This window comes from Heliangelus exortis, chromosome 1 (genome assembly GCF_036169615.1).
Source record: "Heliangelus exortis chromosome 1, bHelExo1.hap1, whole genome shotgun sequence".
Taxonomy (NCBI): Eukaryota; Metazoa; Chordata; class Aves; order Apodiformes; family Trochilidae; genus Heliangelus; species Heliangelus exortis.
The window spans coordinates 135,881,066-135,903,088 of NC_092422.1; the positions used below are offsets into that span (position 1 = coordinate 135,881,066).

Genomic DNA, 22,023 nt, shown 5'->3' on the forward strand with positions numbered 1-22,023 from the left:
CAGAGATGCTTAAAGAGAAATCAGATTATTTCATTAAAGTTTTTCATTTTAAGGTGGTGGGGAGCAGGAGAGAAGGAGACTGACTATTCTATTCCCCTCCATTACCTGTCCTGCTGATGATGCCAAGCTGTAGAGGAAGGGGTAAAAGTGCCCAAATAAAAAGTTTCCTTCTATCGTTATCTGTCCTATGATCCCATACATCTCATGAAAAAGTTTTGCCTGTTTCTAGCTTTTATTTCTTTTGGGACAGAAACATCTCCTTAGGTGTGTTTTCTGTACACTGTAATGCAAGGAAATTTATTTTTTTGTTGATACTGGCTCAAGTAACACTGCAGAAATTTCTCCTGAAATCTCTCTAGAGAACAGAAATGGCCTCAGGACATCAGCACTGGGCATTACCAGAAAGAGTAGCAGAGCACTGACAGGATGAGCACAAGCATGGGGTCTGACATCCTGAAAGAGGAAGAGATCACAGCAAAGCTGAATTATAAGAAAAAAAAAAGGGGGAAACAAAAGACTAAAAATGTGTTTATAAGACAAAAAACCCCAAATCGTTCCTTCAAAGTAAGAAATCTTATACCGAACTTCCAAACTGTTCACTAATTCTGAGTTACTTGTGCTTGAGTCCCCTGCCTGTAAACATTTTCAAGGAGCCTGATTTACAGGGGAGTTGGGCTTTTATCACAGCATTGGAACACAGTAAGAGCTGCTCAGCACCTCTGAAAATGAGATGCTTTTAAGATATCTCCAAAAAGGTCCTTGAGGTGTTATAGGCAGCACAAATCAACAGCCAGTTTTGAACACACTGACCTTCATCAATGAAAAGGAGTCAATAAAAAGAGACATAGTGTCAAAGGAAGAAAGTACTAGGGGAATGGAAAAGAAAATTAAAAGAGGAGAAGAAAAGAAGGGGAGATAAAGCATGGTGAATCTTCAGATGGCGTAAAATCTCCCTATCTCCAAGTCAATGGAACAGCACTTAAAAGCTCTGTTGTCAGCGCTGCTGTGGAGACCCAGGGCTCAAATGGGGTTATCTCTTTTTAAAAATATTTTTACAGCTTCTAACTCAGAAATAAGCAGCAAAGTTATGTCTCCTGGCTTGCCATGGGGTCTCAGGTTCTTAAAAAGGCTCTGCCACATTTTCCATCACTCTGAAATGTGAAGCTTATCACCATTGTCTTTCTCAAAATCTGGCAGGCGTGGCTACAAAGATAGCTAAATTACAGGCAATTCTAATACTGTTCTCAGCTATCTCCTTCCAACCTCCCAGCTAGCTTAATATAATTAACTACTTAGTTCTTCCACTTCCTTGGCATCCAGTGCATTCTCAACAGGAATCTTTCTTAAGAAACAACAGGGATGGTAGAAGCAACACAGCAGGGAGAAGACAAAATTGTTAGCTTTACCTCACTGACCTCTGCCCATGCCCTTGGTACTTGCCTGTGATATTCAACCTGCTGGAAAAGAGAAGATATTTGTGGGACATACCAAGTCCATCTCTTGGTCTTCCATTTCTGTAACTTCCCAGTTCACAGCCCTCCTTTCCCACTAACCTGATCATTGCTGGTTCTCAGTATTGTTTTTCCTAATTTAAAATTCTCAGGTGGCAAGTACCTACCTGACTCATGTGTCCATAAATTACTTGGGTCATCTTTTTACTGAAACAAGTTGTGGGATCACATTTCAGTCTATGTTCAATCAGATTCACACAAATACTCCAGCTCCTACTTCCTGTCACTCTGCTTCCAGCTAGAACCCGTCAGGAATTCTCTGACAAAATTTTGGTTTGGCACAAAAACACCGATTCATCAAAGTTAGACCATCTGGTGAAAGCATCTTGGGCTTGACAAAGATTCTTGAAATTACAGGGCTTTACCTGGATTTCCTGGCAGGCTGCTAGAGGGTCTACATAACCCACATCTCTAGTGCACCCATGCCATACAAGCCCCTTGAAGAGAGGCCATCAAGTTTTCCATCCAGCTCTTTGTTCTGCCCAAACTCCCAGAGCAGCAATGCTGAGGCTGGCCAGCCCAAGACATAAGGAGCAGCAGCACCAAGGCAGTCAGTTCTGCAGAGCAGCCCTGGACTCACAGACGTGGTCAGCTGCAGTGTGGAAACACACAAAGATCTCAGCTGATACAGCAACAGCCAGCACTCATTCTGAGGGGCACGTTTGGTTTCACAAATATTATGTATTGGCATTTCCTACTGAATTTCATCTCTGGGTAAATGGCTGGGAAAAAAGGATCTACTTCCAGATAAAATTAACAACCTATTTTGAAATAATAGAATAGGTTGGAAAAGACCCTTAAGATCACTGAGTCCAACCATAAACCTAACACTGCCAAGCCTACCAGTAAACCATGTCCCAAACCACCACATCTACACATCCTTTAAACACCCCCAGGCCCCAGGGATGGTGACTCTATGACTTCCCTGGGCAGCCTGTTCCACTGCCTGGCAACCCTTTCAGTAAGGAAACTTTTCCTCATATCCAGTCTAGACCTTCCCTGGCACAACTTGAGGCCATTTTTCTTGCCCTATCACTTGTTACTTGGGAGAAGAGCCCAACCCCCAGCTGGCTACAAGTTTCCCTCAGGTAGCTGTAGGGAGCCATAGGGTATCCCCTCAGCCTCCTTTTCTCCAGACTAAACAACCACAGTTCCCTCAGGCGCTCCTCATAAAACATTAAAAGAGCAGGTCTAGGGCTTGCTTTTTTGCCTTTCTTTCTCTTCCTTCATGTCCTCTACTTCACCTTCTTCAGACTGGCAAACCATCAAAGAGTCTGCAGCTAAAAAGGCACTTTTATGGGCAGACCAGGCAGGTGATTGGGAAGAGAGGTGATTTCTCCCATCTGTCAGGATACTTTTGAAATGTTCTGTTTCAAATGTATTGCTTTAAAAACCAAACACATTATTTTCTCATAGGCAGTACTCTGATGATAGCTTGGAAGCGAAAAGCTAGCAAGAAGAAAAGGTGTTCTGGGTGAGTTAAGAGGAGTTGGGTGGTAAAGAAGAAGAGAGAAAGGCAGGCTGAAGGGCCTGTCGAGGTAAATGTTGCCAGCAGCATGTGAGTTGTAAGTGGAACAGTAGAGGATAAGGGCAAGCATAGATGCAAAAGGAGGACTGGGAACAGCCTGAGCCTGTCAGTGCCTTGCTCTTGTCTAGCTGGGACGCATGCTCCGGAGGCAAGGCTTTGACAGTCCAGACCTATCTTAAATGCAGAGAATGCTATGCTTGGCCCAGTAATAACCCATGCTGTCAAATGAAATGTTAGCCCCCTCTCTTCTGAAAGAAAACAACTGACTGAATTTTATTCACTTGTCTTTACCTCTCCTGACAAGAGGTATCCCCCAGCCAACTGCCTGCAGCCTCAGGGGGGGTATCTCTGAATGAACTGTCCAGCCACAGCAATTCCTGCTCTTTGATGAACTTTAGAGAGGTTTGTACCAAACCTCCTAGCTAGCACAAGCTGTCTAGTCAGTTCAGGAGTTAGCTGTACCTTTCTGGCTTCTTAGAAAAATGTAGAGTGCTGCAAAGGGGCCCCTGACTTGGTTGCTCCCAAAGAGCCAAGCCTCTTTTCTCTTAAAAACTGATGTTGAAGGGGGTACAAGAGCTGACCTCCAAAACTTGGAAGTCTCTGTTGCTACCTACATTGCATAGCACAAGGCCTTGGGAGTACAACCTTTCCTAAAATTGTCTTAGTGCTTTACCTTTCCTTTGGACAAGCACCTGGGGCTTTATGTTCGTTCAGTGTTGCTGCCCATCCTAAGCACCAGTGCCCACTAGTATGGCACTGATGATAGCTGTCCTGAAATAGAGATGCATTTCTGCTGAGACCTGTATTACCGTAAACAAGTCTAACACCTTTTCCTTCTTCCCCTGCCCCCTGCAAAAGCAAGCCCCTGACCTAGACAGCACATGGAAAATGGAAAATGGTGGTGCTCCTTGCTCTCCAGCAGTCAGCTTTAATTCAACAAATATCCAGTGTGGCCTGTTCCCATAGATATAGAGCAGCTCTATGTTTTTCTGCATGAATGATTTTAGACTACAGGAAATGCCAAAACAAGACAGAATAAAAATTGCTCTCTGTATGGGTAAACAGGGCATGCTACTCTCTAACATGCTGCATCACCTCTGTATCCCACTGTGACTGCTGCCCTGCTCAGTTAATGTAGGGTGGCTGGCACCTCTCTTTCTGCAAGAACAATGAAGGACACCGAGTTACCCAGCTACCAGTACTTGATGAACTTCTGTAGCCTGGTACTTGGTCCCTACTGGCCTTCATACTCAATAGTCTCACCCTTGACCGAGCTACACATTCTTATAAATCTGACAATTCTGAAAGGTAAATGGTGATCCCTCAAGCATTTTTCTATCAGTAAATAACTAGCCCAATTCATGCAGCCTTTCATGTTTCTCCTTAAACTCCACCTTTTGAAGAAATACTAAAGGCTTTGACCAAAAGTTACTGTTTGTAGTGCTGAATATCTCAGCTTTCCTGGAGTCCTTTGCTACTTGTCTCTATCTTGCATTTTTTTCAGATAGCTGCCAAGAGAACAGATGGAGTCACAGAAAATCATGGCTTCAAAGGGGAAGATTAAAGACAGAAAGAGTCAAAGGAGAACAGAATTTATCCCAGACGAAGTTTTACTGGCTGTTATCTTTCCTAAGATGACTAGAGAACCACAAACAGGAACCATTTAGCAATGCTAAGTGTATGAAAGGAGAGTTGCATGGTCTTCTGACTCCCCAGAAATGTACAGCTCAATGCTATCTCTACCCACCAACAAACCTGTGACACAGCCTTGAAAAGGTTAGATGCAGCCCTTACTCCTTCTGTCATCTCTCTCCTGTCCCAGATCTATTTCTGACTCCAGTCAACCTGGAACTGAGAGTCGAAGTGAGATGTGAAAGAAGCTCCATTTCCAAAAGCATACCTTCTACCAACTAGCTGTTTCTCCCCTGGTTTTTCACTGCAAAATATCCTCACTAAAATTTTCTAGCTGGCTTAATTGCTTGTCTTGCTTGCAGGTCACTAGACTAGTATTTTGGAAGGAATTGAATATGGTCAGTTTATGCTGTAGGGAAGCCCACATGATTAAAAATAAATTCAAGATTATTTCTGGAGTTTAAGTTCTTTAACTCCTTCTAAGTCTAATGGCCTCCTCATTGTTGGTATATTGTTGGCAACAAGAATTTGACAAGACATAGAGAGAAGCTGGGCATTTTAAAGATTATACAATGAGAATACTTAATGCAGATCATTCCCAAAGCCCACAAATAGGACTCAAACTTCTCAGCATTAGAAGGCTTTTATGGGTGTCCCATGGCTAACTACTGTTACTCTTCTTGCTCTCCCCTCTTGAACATCTGATGTTGGCTCTCTGAAAAACAGCTACACAAACCAGATTCACAAATCTTACTGTCTGAGAAACCCTGTGTTAAAGGGCAAGATTCCAAGATACTGAAGTGCAGGATTATAACAAGGCTAAAATCTAATTTTCTTTTACATTTCTATTACTAACAACAACCTCAAACTGAGTGACCCTAGGATGCAACTTGAATGGAATTATTTGGTAATCTTCTCCAAATTGTCAAAGACTTCTGTATTCAGCTAAAAAATGTCCCAGCATTAATCCCCAAAGAGTAGGACAGAAGCAAAGCAGTTGGGAGTCAGATTTGCATGGCAGATTGCTGAGGATGAAACTTGAGTAAATGAAGCATGGGGGGAAAATTGAGCAAAAGATGACAGTACAATGATTTGGAATTTGTGTTGATCGAGCAAGCCCTTACCAATTCCATTAAGCTACTTTGTTTTGTCTGATTGTTTTTTTTTTCCCCTTCCCTAATTTCTTAACCTCTGCCTCTTCTTATAATCCACTTTACATCTTCTGGTTTTATAGTTACAGATTTACTTTGCTTTCCAAGTCATCACTGCCTCAACTCCCTAACCAGAAACACCCTTGGAAGTAGCAGTGACAATCCTTAGCTCTTTAGCTACCTCTAAGGTCAGTGCCCTATTTGTAAAGGGCTTGCATATGCCACTATAATCTATGCAGAACCACCTTATATCTATTCCACACACATTTACTCTTGTGGTCTGCTGCCTACAAGGGGTGATGTTCATCACGTGTCTATGTGCAGCGTGCTAGTTACATCATTCAGATCGAGGATTTTCTTACCTTATTTCAAGCTTAGATTTTTAATTAATCATATAAAAAAAACCCCAAAAAAACAAAAACAAAAAACCAAGATGTGTCTAGATGTCAACACCTAACTACTGCCTACAAAACCCAAAAACTGCTAAAGAAGCCTTCTGGCAGTGTCAGCATGATGGATGAACATGTAACATAAACATACATGGCCAGACTTGACAGAATGGTTGGTAGCTCTTCTCTCATTCCACTTTAGTGCCTATCATTCCAAATTAATTTTATTTCTCAAAACTATTCTTTCTTCTCCCCTCCTCCACCCCCAGTGTCACCTTGGGAGGAGTAAACAGGAGAGAACTTATTAGGACCATCTATTCTTTCTGCTTGCCTGCCAAAAATTAAAACTCAAGTATGTTTGGTAGTCTGGAGCTTGCCCTGTCTTGACCACCTCATGAGTACTGGAGACAATGTCTTCTTCTGTGACATTTCTCTAGAAATTTGATGATTAAAAGATATGAGCTCATCCTCTAAAACCTACTTAGCATCTGCACAATGATCACAATATTTCTTGTTACAAATTCATTGTAAATCATACATCCCTTGTACAGCATTACTATAAATTTGTTTGTTTTTAGTGCTAGGGGACGGGATGCAGACGGGATTCCCACTGACAGAGTATTTCCAGTTTATCACCAGGATATGTTGATTTTAGAGACCCACAGAAACATCATAAAAAAAATCACCTCAGTAGTATGAAATACCATATGGATACACTACAGTTTGGAAAGTGCAAATTCAATGTGACACACTGACGTAAATGTGTGTCTTGAGCTATAGTGGGTTCTTCAGAACAGCACAGCTTGGAAGCATAAGCACAAGGCACTGTGCTGAGGAAATGGAATTTCCTGTGGTGGAGGAAGAAAATCTTTTTTGGTTAGCTAGTTGGGTGACTACAACAGATATGTCAAATATACCATTCGTTTACCACCATCTGCTTCTTAGGATGGAGATATTAATGCCATATCTTCCTGAACAGTTGGCTTCTCAGCTCACTTTAGTCCATACATGTGGCAGGCATTTCTCCTGTACATCCTCACTCTTACCTTGAAGAAATTATTGAGGAAAAGCATGGGTGTGACTGGGACATGAGTGCATGGATTTTGTAAATAATTTGGGGTGTTTTGCACCAAGTTCAGTGTGAAGAACATGACAAGTGGGCAAATGTGTGAATCAAAGAGGGTCCAAGCATGAAGGGATAGTGTGGGTTGGCATTCATGGCCTTAGGATCATTCAGCAGTGTATCTGAGAGACAGTGAAAATGAGCTGTGGCCTCTTGTGTTCTTTCTCTGACACAAACCTACACTTTCTTTTCTCTTCCTAGTGACAAGCTACTTGACAGAAATTTCCTTACTCAGTGATCTGGTCTCCAGACATTACTAGCAAGAATGAGGAAGACTGGAGAGATGTCACCTGTAGCTTCAGTGTATTCAGTGAAAACTGCTGCTGACAAGTCAATTTTGTTACCCAAAAACACCTGAAGGATATTAGTACATTTGTTAAGCCTACAAGGAGTGTTTGGTCTAACTGTCAGCTTTTGGATCCAGATACAGCACTTCTCATGCGAGGTGGTGCATTACTCCGTGCAGTTTTCTGGCTCTTGGTACTTCAGCTACAGTGGGGTGAAATAACCTACTTAAGGTGAACTAAAGATGATACAATCACTCTCAATTATCTGTGGGGTAACTTTATTATAACCAGAGTCAGTACAGGTGAAATAAATTGTCCATGGGAGGAAACTTAAGATCAAGTACTTACTGTACAAATGTCTTATCCCTAAATCTTATCCTTAATGCAGTAAACATAATGTATTGCATACACAAGCAGTGCCTGAATATTAGGCAGCAGCTTGAACAGATTTGGAAATAGTACTCAACCTGGACAGAACAAAACATTCAGATTGGCACACATGAATTTGGCCAGCACTGCTGAAAGCTCTCTGTAGAGGGGTTCTTGTATCTCTGGTGTAGCTGCTATATTAGTGTGTCCTATAGAATTACTAATTGAGGAAATAATCTTTGGGCTTATGGGGGATGCTTCTCATGCTCTCATACTTGCCCAGCGGAATTGATTAACTCAGAAGCTTCTCTTCTTGCTATTCATGTCTTTCCTAAGGCACAGTAGGAAAAGGGATGAGGAACATGACTGTACTTGCTAAACAATTCCCAGGAAGAAACTTCCTAGGTGGAAGGCGGTTTGTCATCAGCTGCTAGAGGGATTATGGGGGTTGCCTCTCCTGAAATGTCTTCGAATCACATGTCAATGGGGAGTTCATTCACTCCATTTAAATTCAATTTCTCTCTTCCAGCAGAACATCAGCCACGTAAGAGCGTGGCTGTCAGCTAGCTGGATTGGTGCTTTGTAAGGACTAAGAGGAAGAAGGCAAAGTGGCCACGATGGGAGGAAATGCTGCATGTTGGACACAAAAATCCAATGCACACCACCAGTGTTGTTTATAACCTCCGTCAATGGTGGAAACAGTTGATGCTTTATTGTGATAGAAAAGTCACAGTATCATTTGCTATCACTTGCTAACAGCATGAAGGGTGGTACTCAGGAAAAACAGTTACTGCATAAAAGAGCAACCTGATATTCTAAGTGTATGTGCACAGACAATCATGTGGAGGGGTTCCTCTAGTGACACATGCAACACTCACTGGGAGTGAGCAGAGCTTTCATGAATTGTAGCCAAGACTAAATTTCAGATATCACAACCAGGAAGCTGCTATGTAAATCTGAAGCATGTGTGAGGGGGAGCTTGTGTAAGTTCCTGAAATAATTTCAATTAAATAATTACCATAAACAGAACTTGTATCAAGTAATTTCCTAATTGAAAGATGATATATTAATACAAAACTATATTAATACAAAACATGTGACCTTTTCCAAGGCAGCACTCCTCACTTTCAACTATCTTTAATAACATCAGTTCTTTTAAAGGTTATATATGTAATTACATGTCTGAAATGCATGGTGATAGGTATCTTCTGTAGCTTTGAAACATCTTCTCATACCTCTCCTCTTTTGTACTATACAGAGGTCCTTTCTTCTTTGTTCAAATAATAGATTTATAACTAGATAAAATGGAAATATCTGACAAAACCTCACTTTTCATCATGCTGATGAGAATTCTCCAAATCCCCTCCAGTTTTTCATATAATTAAAGTTTCTCAGCTTATACCAATGAGTACATGCTCCTCCTAAAGAGATTCAGAACTAGCGTTCTGCCTGAATGCTCTGCTAGCAGAGTAAACCCCTTTTTTCTTCTCTCCTCTTTTGGGTTAATATGTATGAACACTAAAAAAGCTAAGGCTTGTGTTAGTGGAATTGGCAACTGCTTTTGTAATTACTGAGACTGTGAGATATAAATGGAATTTAGATCTCCTCAGTAAAAATAAATTACTTTTATTTTTTTGAGTGTCAGAATTGGACTCAGTAAAAGGATTTTTGTTATGACTATTAGTTTTGTTTTTAATCAGGCTTAGACTTCTTACTGGCATCTCACTCATATGACTCATGTTTAACCCCTCAATACAGGAAGAAAGCCCCAGAATTTTCCAGAGGCTAAAATCAAAGTGTCCCTGAGCACTGGAGACTGACACAGAGCTATATAAAGGAGTTCTGTTCAATAATTCAGAATCCCATAAACATGCAAATTAACTGCATACACAAAAATGTCTCACCACTGAGGTCTTCGTGCACCTTAACAGCACTGTCTTCTGTAGAATTCTGCATGGAATTCTATGGCCAGGTTTGCTGCTTGTACCACTGCAGTTCTGTGCCCTTGCAGGCAGCTCTGCATTCAATGCTGGATACTAGAGTAGCACGACAGTAAATTGTGCTAGCTATTCAAGACAGGCTTAAAAGCTTGTTACTACCACATTGGGCTGATGCACTAAATTTATGTAGTGGTTTTATTCAGCATACTCACCATAGATTGACAAGATTGTCCTGTGAGTTATGTCCTGCTGCCTTGTACTGAGCTCCTCAGACTACTTTATGTTGAGGCTTGACACAAACCAGTATAACAAGAGGAGAGCAGCTGAATGCAGTGAGAAAAATCATGGCTTGGCTTGGTGTGGCTTGGTTTGGCTTGCAGAAGGCTGCTTCAGGCCCTTGGTTTGAGGCCTTGTCTGTGGAAACCCAGCTATCACCAGACCTGTGGGGTATCTGGGGCTGTTGCTTCAATGACACCTACAATTGAAAGTGGTTTCCTAACTGGGAGGGACAACAAGGTGAATCAGGAGTGCAGAACCAGATATAGGGTGCTTGGTGGTATAAATTTTGATGTTCTCTGATGCTACAGAACTGAGTTGCTTCAGCTGTGGGAAGGGGAAAAGCACAGGAAAAGGGAAGGACCTGCTGCAGAACTGACTCAATGCCTTAGGTGACAGATAGGAATAGTCACCATCATCTCAGGGGAAATTTAATTTCTGAATTTCCCTTCCACACACATCCATGTGCTTCCACCAGGGCCTTGAGGTATGGAAGGCAGGCAGAATTCAAGGCTGCTTGTGGACACAAAAACTGGTTGATATCAAAAGCAGCTGAATTTGTACATGTAATTTCCCTGGAAGGAAAGTATCATTTGGCCCTAAAGCAAGTGGGGAGGCCATGCAACACATATGCTCAGCAATTGACCATCACAGATACTTGTTTTGGGTTAAGAGGAGATTTCATATTCTTAGGGCTTCATAATTCCTGACCTTGCTAAGGTATCAGAAGAGCAGGTGGAAATAAATAGGAATACTGACGTTTGGAAAAGCTAGGAAAGTTGTTCCCTTTCCCCATCTTAACTGCTCAGTAATTCCCAGAAGATGGAACATTTTATACTGTTTTCTAGTGCAGCAGCACTGGGGAAAAAACACCACAAAGATGGAAAGGCATCACTTCTTAACCTGATGCCTAACATACACTAATTGTTCATCCATGCCCTATCTCATAACTATGATAAATATGTCAGTTTACACTAATCCACCCAGCCAAAAAGAGCACTGCTTCAGTCAGTGATGACTATAGGAAGCTATATAGCATGCATGTGCTGCCAAATGTAAAGCTCATATGAATTAATTGAGCTGCTTATGTCTGCCTGTATTACTGGATCTCTCTATAGTGCCTTACTGAAGCTAGCTTGTGCCTTGTAGGCAGTCTCAACTTGATAAAGCATCTGAATTACAAATCCACGAGTGTTCTCTGCTTAATAAAGCTTTGAGCTGCCCACCATGTGCTGGAGTCCTTTGTTTCCTTCCCTTTATTTGGAAAAAAAACCCCACATAAATATATATATATATAAAAGGTGTGGTTCAGGAAACATAAACAGAAGAGATTTTCCTGTACTACAGGAGCCTGATTTCTGCATAGATATTTCAGAAAAGTTGCAAAAACAATTACTAGAAATCATAGTGAGGAGCCGTGGGACTATTTGTGTTTCTGCTCCTGATATAAGATGGATGATGCAGACATTCTGAACCTTTTGGTACTTACAGCTGGGCAATCTCCTCTAACAAGTGAGATGTATCAAGTTTGCTTCAGGACCTGGTGCTAACAGGGCTGAAGCATAAGCTGACACCATGTGGCTCAGCATAAGCTGGCAGTGCTTTCACACTTCAGCTGTGAAGCTACATCAGTGATGGATCCAGACTCTTGGTGCTGGGATGTGACAATCCTTCTCAGCTTGGGAAGAGGCAATAGCAGTGGCAGTGTCTGCATCTGTGGTTACTTTAGCACGAAGAGCTGTTGAAATCTAGATTCCTGTGACAAACAGATTCTGCCTAGGCTCCAGTTTAGCCTTGGAAGCTGTGTGGTAGGGGAAATTCCACTTTTGACAGCTGTTATTCTGTATAACAAGTGTGTAGTGAGCGAAGCGATTCCAGACATCAGACAAGGTGTTGGGAAGAGACAATAAAGCATCTCACAGGAAAAACAACAAGGTAAAAATAAGATTTTAATCAAACAAATGTCAAACAGTGGGAAGCACAGAGGCAGAATTCTGGATTAGAAAGTATAATCATCTTTTGTCCTGTTCTTTAAGTTCATGTATGAACAGGTGAGAGCAATGAGGCTATGAGGGTCAGCCTTGCTTGTAGGTGAAACACATAGTTGTTCTCAGGGTGACTCCTGAATATGAATAATATGAATGTGATTCTTTGTGCCTTGCCTCTTGACTCTGGATTGCTAGAATTGCAGTCTCCCCATGGCTGCTACTTCCTCTTCTAAAGGATGAGCACCTGATTCCCTACACAGTTAAGAGAGACAAGCATGCTCACATGGCAAAAACACTCTTGAAATGTGTAAGGAAGCAGGAATGCTGTCCTGAGCTCCTGCATGTGTGCCCTTGAGAAAGGCAGAATATGAGCTGCAGCTGCAGACACCTATTTAGTCTTTACATGCTGAGGCCTCCAAGGTCATTTTGGACAGTGATCTAGGCCAACTGTGAAGTGAAATCCTTGCTAGACAGCCAGCTTCACCTGATTAAAAAGACAAATGGAAAGCGATTCCTAGTGGAAAGCAAGTAATACTGAATAACATTCATCTTTGCAGCAAACTGACAAAAACACCTAAATGGAGGCTAAAAAAGGGGCATCCTCTTTATTTTTGAGATAAAAGTCGGCCTTGCTTGCAAGACCAACAAGTAAACAACACTGTGAGGAAAAATCTCCCTTTTATACACTTCCCTTCTATTTTAACTAGAAAGGCATCTCCTCAGGACTGTTCCTTATCCTTGCCTCCTCCCTGCTCATGATTACTTCAGTACAATGGCCAACATCATACCCAGACTAGATGAGAACACTTGCATTTGCAATAGCAGATCTCCAGCTCAATCTGAACTCCTATTGCATTTAATTCTCCTTGTCATTGTACCTCTTCTAATAGTTGTTTCTCAGCTAAATGCTGGTTGCTTTCACCACCACTCTAGTCCATGCTCACTCAAGCCATATAAACTCACACTTCACTGATGTGTTTGTTTCTCCTTCTACCCACCATGTTTTCAAATTAATCTTGATGCTAACAGATTAACATCTCTCACCTGTGTGGCAGCTGTTATGCCTACAATGCAAATGAGATGGGGGGCTCAGCCCAGTGGTCCTTCCTGGGATCTGAATCATCCTTAGCAAGGGATACTTTGGCAAGAGGACAATGGCAGTGATAACCACAGATTTTTTGGTGAGGTACTCTGGCTTGCAAGTAAGGATGAATTATGTGACATTTACAAAATTATTGAAGACATGTCATTAGAAGTACTGGTCTATGTCTGTGTGGGATAGAAAGGAGCAGTATATCACTGACATGAGATATGGGCATTTTGTATAAAGTTCAATAGTGGTGAAAAACAAGTTAAGCTGATTCTTGCAAGTCAGAAGTTTCTCTGATTGAAAGCATTTTTAACTTGTGCTGCTGTGAAATTCTTTCTGCTAACTCCCCCCATTAAAGAAGCATGGCAGAGTGTGGGGGCTGAGGGCAGCAATTACATTAAAAGTTTGAGGTTTGTCTCGGTATGGAAAGGGCAGATTCTAAAGCCTTTTCTCTTTCTCTTGCAAAATTACCCTCTGGTTAACTGTGGAATCAACTGCTTTTTCACTTCACTCCATGACTCCCTGTAAAGGGCAAAGCCAGGTTTGCCTGTGTTATATTTATTCTGGTTTTGCTTTACTTCATTATTTGGATCATATTTTCAAATTCACAAGCTCAGAGTAACTGGTGCCACTGTGAATTTCAGGACATTTACTTGGACTTTTTAGTTTAAACACAAGGATTGAATTCTTCCACCCCTTTAGGCATGTTGAAGACCACCATCTCTTTTTTCCAAAGTAAGTTAATAGAATAACTGGAAATCATATTACATTTCAGACCCTCTTTCTATGTCCTTGGCTACTAGGTGGTTTAATTCTTGTATGTCTAGAAGTAACCACTGCCTTTACAATTTTCTTCTTGTATACCACTTGTCCCTGCACTATACAGTACTAAGACAGCGAAGATCATATTGCCAGAGTTTTGACTCAGCACAGACAAACTGACAGATTATTGCAGGGATGTTCCAGGGGGATGTTACTTTGGAATATGTGAGGTCTTAAATAACAGTAATTTTTTCTTTTCTTGCCAAAGTAATGCTCTTCAAATAACATAAGGGAAAGAGACTGTTTTCTCTCCAGGTCTTATGATAGAAGGACTTGAATTCTATTCCCACATTTACTTTTGAAGAGTGACCCATACTTTATAGGATGGAAACAGAATTTTCCCATCTTGAAAACCAGGTTGCTCTACAGATTGCAGTCTCATGGCTAGACTGCACTTTGAATGACCAGTGCTTTTCTAGAAGTTATTGAGATTTTATAGTGATTATTGTCAAAGGATAGCTCAAGCCTCTTTGTAAAACAGTGCTAAATCGTAGAAAGGGCATCAATAGAAAAAAAATGGGGTTTTTCTCTGCTTCAGCCACGGCATGTAACTGTAAGCCGTGACTCAATTGCATATTTCAGGTACCATACTTCAGGTAAGAAGTTGTCTGGAGTAGTCATAGGTTACATGGCTGAAAATACCCAGCTGCTTCATCTGTTTTCATGTGAGGCTATTTTAAAAAATGTAATAGTGAAACCCAGGGTGAATTTGTGTTACAGTGAAACTAAAGTACCAATGAGAGACTGGATTTTGTAGAGAAGTCTCATCTAAAATGACACTTAAAGCAAAATACAATCCTAGTGTACATTTACTGTAATCAACGGCATTTACACAGATTATACACAGAGGGATCTGGTTTGGAGACTTCTGGCTCCTATCTAATCAACAAGCTTAATGGGAATGTCAGCCCTTCATATCAGGAGGAGCAGGATTCTGTTCTTATACAGTAGCTGAGCAAATGACATTGAGTCATTTCATAATTTGTTTTTATCTAGGTTGGAGCTATGTGAATAAAGTGAAAATCAATTAATAAAATATTCAGTGAACTTTGTGATATTTCTTACTTCAGAGTCAGTTTGTCTGGCTCTACTGGGAAATTTCATAGATGCCATAATAATGTTTCCATGAAAAACAGTTATCAAGAGGTCTAAGACAGGAGCAGAGATTCTGGCAAAGGTAAATCAAATTAGAAGATAACCCATATATAAATCAGGCAAAACATAAAGGTACTAGGAGATTCTCCATAAGCAAAAAGACTGGAAGGATTCCAGGAGACTGCAAGGTTTCCAGTGATGTACAGTAAGACCCTGGTATACAGTCCGAGGTACAGAACCTGAGGGAGACATTTGGAAGCCTCTGTGCAATTCTTAATCTTTTAAGAGAAAACATATAATAACTGCTTTCAATGTCCTAGCCAGAAAAGGGTAAATAAACCTTGTAATGTCTTTGACCACCTACTTGCTTGTGTAGGCATCAATTCTACATCTAATCATCCTTTGTCCTAAAGTTTTTTCTAGGCAGAATGGGTTTGATTGAAACAGAATGTACTCTGTCTGGCTATATGCAGTCCTTTAACATCCCACTCTTAAACTTCAAACCCTGTTCTTATTAAAATGTTAGCACTCTCGGTACACAGAGACAGAGAATGCCCCAGCACTGTGACATGGTGCCACATGAATACTGTTTCCAAACTTTTTAATCTTTCCCAGCACATACCAGAAAAAACAAAAAAGCAAACAAAGAAACCCAAAAAACCCCCAGATGGCCAAGAATAAAGCGTTGAAATGGAATCTTATTGTTATTCATCTGGGATCTCCTCCAACTCCACTAAAACAGTATTTCCATTTAACTTGTGTATGATCTGATTTCAAGTCCTATGCATAGAATCCTAACCAATTTAGCTCTTAAGGGTTGTCCTGACTCAAATGCTAACTATTTGCATTCAAATGAAGGCTCTTCCTACTTACAAACAGATCTTTTTCTTGTGTCTGTTGGATGAGAAATGTCACTTATTGCCATTTCAAGTGGGAGATTCAGTAAACAATATGGCTCCTCACTCTGCAGCCTGCCCTAGCAATGCCCGTGTTGTTCTCCATCTTTAACCTTTTTTACATTTGTTACTAAACATTTTGAAATGGGAATATTTTTTTCTATGGGTAGGGGAACCAACAGTTGGATCTTAATGAGTCCTTGCTGAATACTTCTTGAACAACAGCAAGAGAGGTGTGAACTGTCCCACTTATCTGTACAGAGTCTGCATGCCAACATTATAAAGTTCTACATGACCTACAGTGTCCCACTACATTAATGCTGAGAGCAGCATGCAGGAGAAGGCAGTGCATGCTTCACTTTTTAGGAAAAAAGTGCAGCTCTTAGCTGTCCCATCTCCTCACTGAGACCAGCGAGGTTCTTGCAATACTTGGTGCCTTAGGAATGTCTGGAAAGACCTCTGATCCTTGGGCAGAAGACACTTTGAAAGAGCGAAGTGGTTTTGGCTGTAAGGATACTGCCCCTGTGCTCTTGTGACACATCCCTTTGGGAGAGGGGTTGACAATGATTTGTTGAGGCACTCTGTGGAAGCCTGAGCTACCACAGCCTGTGCTGTGCTTCTTTTCTGAGGTAAACAGGAAACCTCAGACCTTAGTAACGTCAATTCTGAACTTCTCACCAAGGCTAAATTCTGTTTGAAGGGAAAAGAGCAGCAGGAATGATCTGTGTGTTTAGTTATTTCGTATCTTGTCGTACATCGTCCTCTCATGAGTGTGCCAGAAGGCCAAAAGGAGACTTCTGATTGTCTTGTTGTGTACAACCTGCGTAATGGGCTTTTCTGGTTGTTGAGATGGCATGTGGAAGACTGAGTGAGCTGTGTTCCTCTTCTACCTAATTCAGAGTGACTGGAGAGGAAAACCTTCATTCTGAATCTGCAGGGATTTGAACTTATGCCTCTCTCTCTCTCTTTCCGTATGAGCTCTGAATCCAAAAAACTTCCCTGTAAGAATGCTAGGCTGGATCTGAATTTCAGACTCCTAATTCTTTTATGATTTATCTCAGTGGCAAATTGTACCAATACATTTGGAATGCCACACCTATCTACAGACTTAATTGTTAAACATTTTTTAATAAAAAAATTTCAGCAGTCTGCCAGAGACTAGTGAAACACTCATTGTTTCTGTTCTCCCTGAGCTTTCCCAGGCAGCTCTCGCCTCTTTTCAGGGTTTGTCTTCCACTTGTTGGGATAGCAAGTTGTACTGACACCCACACATCTTAATTACTTTTTCTGAGGTGCTAGAAAAATAGGAATGTAGGTAAGCTATTTAAAACTGCCATCCTAAGAACTCTCTCACAAAACAGTGCTTGTACCAGAAACAGCTCCACCTAACCTGACTTGAAGAGAAAATGGAGTTGTTAAACATAGTATGAGACTCTTCATCAGAGGCTCTGCTAGCTCTGGAACAGCAGTAGGATGTCTCAGTATGGCTGCCTGATCCAGCCTGTACTCTAATTTCTGAAGCTGTACCACCTTGTATTGTGTCTAAATTAAAATATATTCCTGCATTAAAATGACATATAGAATTTAACTTCAAAAGCTGTCTCAGAAATTGTCTGCCCTTTGTGACAATCATGCACAATCCCATTCAGTTCTTTATTCCACAAAGTGCCATCAAACATGTCCAGTCATCCAGCGCTCACTGTAGCAAAACTGTTCATCTTTCAAAGGCAGGATTCTCAAAGCTCTTTACAAAACCCACTGGCAGACACCTTGTGCTACCCCCTGAGAAAGAAATGAGTAACACTCCCCTAGTCATGCAGGGAAACATTAAAGTAAAGCAAGGCAATACAGATTGCCCACTGTCACACAGTAAGCTTCCCTGTAGCATGTAGCTCCTGCCTTTCTAATGCCTCAGTCCTGGTTTCCAAGCAATATCCCAAGTTTCCTCTCTGTTCAGCAGCTCAAACTACTGCAAAAGATTAAATAGGTATTTATCACCATATAGAGCAGGAGACAAAAGAATTTATTTCACAGGACAGGAAGAAACCAGCACAAAGAATTCAAGAAGTTGGGAGGTGAAAAAAGTGTGTACTGATTCAAAGACAGAAGCAATCTACACTTTACTACTAAAGCTTGTACTTGTCCTAGCTAGCCTTCCCATACTGATCCCCCTGCCCTGAGCTGTGATCACCTGTAGTGCAAAAAGCCTCTTTAAATGAAAGATAAACTGTCTGGAGAACAGAGTGCAAGTCACTTCTGACCAGTAGCTCACCTGGCCAGGTGCTCCCCTAAAGGTCACTGTAAGTTCCTTGACTGGATAGCAGCCCCAAGGAACAGAACAGGTTGCCTCTCCATGAAATCCTGGTGCTCTTCTACATAGCTTACCTGTGGTCTAAAAAGAGTATGTCTGTCACAGAAGCACTGTGCAGTGGCTGGCTGAGTTAAGAGCCTTGCTCTGACAGAGCTGCAAATACTGTGTAACCTGTCACTGGAAGAGCAAATGAGCTCCCACAACCAAAAAAAGGCCTCGAACCTGAGCAGTATGAATCTGGTCCTTCCAGGCTGTGCAAACCAATCTGTTCAGTACAAACAGCAAAGGCAACATAGAATGAGCTGGAATGAAGTGGTTCGCATCACCAATAAACCACAGAAACAGGAATGAAACTGACCTGCACCATTCAGTTGTTACTAATAGGATAGCTTTAGAGGTATTTTAACCAGTCTCCTCCTCTCCAGAAGAGAACATATAGCCTCAATAACACAGAGAGAACATCCAGTTATTTGTCAGCACACCAAATAAGCAATATCTTTCTAATGAAATCACCACTAAAGTTCATAAAAGTCTTGTAGCAGCATACAAATGGGCACAGCAGCTTCTAGATAAATATGTACTTGTTTAGAGTAGAGAAATGGAACCCAAAATGTCTTCATATGGAGAAAAAACCCTCTCCTGCTTGTGCTAAAAGAGTATCTCTGTGAGAATGTGTAGGTGTTACTGGGATTATTTCCTCCAGTTTCCAGACTTAACTTAAACTAAACATTTTCCACCTCTCCTACTACACTGCAAAAGCAGATGCACATATGCATGAAGAAAACTAGAAATTAACATTACATCTACAACTCAGTTCTATTTTATGGGATCATTAATAATGAATGTTAACTCTCCTCAAGGCACACATTAACAATCTACTTGAGTCCTCACTTTGACTGCTTACATTCAGGCAGACGGTATAGCAAGAGGTGGGAAATGCAGCATAAGCAAGATACTTAATTTGAGTTGATATAATAAAATAATCAGACTGCAAAGTTGCAACATGCCTTAACTGGCAATAATAAATCTCTCTTACTAACTCATTGTCACTAACAGCTGCTGCAAGCAAAGGAATAATTAAAATGGAGAGACAGCAAAATGGAAGCCTCAGCCAGCCAACAGGAACAAATACCAACAAACTTTCATATAAGCATTTGAGCCCTCCCTTTTCATCTTACTAAACAACACTGACAAACAAAATGCAGCCCCCATGTAATGAGGTTTATCCCCTTCTGTAATTGATCCCAACACATATTTCTTTACATGGAAAGAAAATATGAAAGCAACAGGCCACACAATGCACACAGAATGGAAAGCAGGTTTCTTCCCTCTTCCACGTTGTTCTGCTGTCATTCTGCTTTGTCTTTGGTTTTAGGTTTGAGAAGGTTGTGAGCCTTTGCAGATTCCCACAGATGTAGTAAGTACTTGTGCTGAGTCTGCCAGTAGGAAGGCCACCTCTCTATAACTGTGTTTACTCATATGGAATAGCTGGGAGTTTTCCTCACATTGCAACGTATGTCATCAGCCTGGAACACAATACTGTTGTACAGCCTCCCTCTTCCTGCAGACTATTCTTGCTGCTTAGCATCAATAGAAGACTTCAGAGATGAGTAGTACTGGCACATTTGAAATTTCAGCTAATCCCCTTTCAAAAGGCATCGTTGGTTAAGAGACCAAACATTCTCCTGACAAGAAGTATGATTTGGGCCCAGAAGGAACACTTGAAAATTTGTAAATGTTGGTTAACTTTTTTTAACAACCTTCCAATAGAAAATGTAGGAACAAAAATTAGTTTGCTGATTCTTAAACATCACATTTTACTGAATGATCCAGGATTTCATGAGACCTTATCAAACATTGGAAATGGGTGAGTGGTTTCTTAGCCAGTTTAAGTGTTCATAAATATTCTCAAACGGTGCCAGAGAGATATTACAAGAACTCCTTATGCTTGTGCTCAATTGGAAGGGCTTTTGAATTCTAATCTGTGTTACTTCTTAACACAGAGAACCTATCCTCTTGGAGACTAGCCACTAAATGCTATTATTCTGGAAGCACAATTCCATCATCATGGACTAAGCACAGTGTTTTCTCCCTCGTTTGGTAGCATGATCCATCGCAGTTTAGGGTGGCTGAACTTTACCTGAAAATTGAAGTTTACCTCCTTGCGAAATGGTGTTAGTACAGTTCAAAATTACCTGTGAATACATGCCTGCCTCCTTCCCCCACCCACCCCATCTACTGACATTATGATGTTTGCTTCCATGCTATAGCTGTGAGAAAGACATTGCAATGCTCTTATTTGATCTGAGACATATCATGTGCTGCTTCTCATGCAGTAGTGGTGGCCACAGATACACACACGATTGCATTCATCTTGAGGAGGGGAAATTATTAGAAACTTGATGGCCGAAAAAGATGTGAAAGAGATAAAAAATAATGTCTTGATGCTAAACTTAATTGTCTTGAGTCCCCAGCCTGTGTGAGGGGCATAGCTAGGCAAAGAAGACAGCAAGGATAACTTGCCCTCTGCGGTGCTACTGATAAATTTTGGAAAATTAAGATAGACCTGCTGTCAGGAATAAGAACAATAGGCAACTTTTAAAATATTTCTATTAATTGCTTAAGTGCTTTGTAAGGGAGGGAAAGAGAAGCAGAGGGAGTGCCACTTATACCTAGCCATCTCTCAGGTGGGATTTGGCAGTTAGTATGGTGCAGAGCTGTGTAAGGAGAAGCTCTGACCCAGGATATCTAAACAAACCCTTTCTCTTTCAAAATATACTGGAAGAGCATTTCAGGGTTTAAGTCTGGCTAGGGGGATCTTACTGCTTCTTTTCCATGAATGGTAATGGAAACTAAGCACTTGAAATCTCAGTGATTTTAGAAGATTCAGACTTTGTAACTCATTTGGAGCAGAGGAGAATGCTGCCATTCAGATTTCAAAGCTGAGATTTGCTGTTCCACTGTGAGTTCCTTAGAAGCTGGCTTCTTTTCCTTTGATCTGAACTCCTTTCGCAAAGAAATGCTCAGATCACTAAGCCATTTTGGATAGGAACTGAGGTGCCCTGCTTGACTACAGATTGCAGGTAAGCTCAAGATCCCTCATATGACTGCAGCATGTCCTCAGAAACCAGCATTCCTTGAAAGATGACTCATTTCCTTGAAGCTTCTTCTGCTGCCCTACAGCAAGTGTGCAGGCTGGATTATGTGAGTTATAACAGAGGTGGCCATTCTCACTGCTTTTAGGCCCTCTATAAGCTTCCATGTGATTCTTTATCACTTTGCAGATGTCTTCCTGCAGCTCTAATTGTTGAAGCTGATCAGATTACTAAAAGGGAAATTACCCTGTTTCTTGAGTCCGATATCTTCATAGATATCACCAGCAGAAATTGCAGCATGAGGGGCCTTTGTAAAAGAAAAAATGTGAAAATACTGAGAAGCAGCAAAAACTGATGCTTACCTAGTTCAAGACTGGTACTTAGAAATACTTTAGGAATAAGATTATGCATTGCCTGTGTCGTAGTCTTGCCACCTGCAAGGGTATGTTTCTCTCCTCTAAAAAGAACTGGAGTGAGATCTTTTTGTTTAGGGTGACAGTATTCACAGAAATATCAGATT

At 41.1% G+C, this 22,023-nt stretch overlaps 1 protein-coding gene across 5 annotated transcripts in view; it reads right to left on the minus strand.

Moving 5' to 3' along the window:
* IQSEC3 (IQ motif and Sec7 domain ArfGEF 3) overlaps positions 1–22,023 on the minus strand; it is a 96,687-nt gene that overhangs the window by 54,364 nt on the left and 20,300 nt on the right. The window lies entirely within an intron of this gene.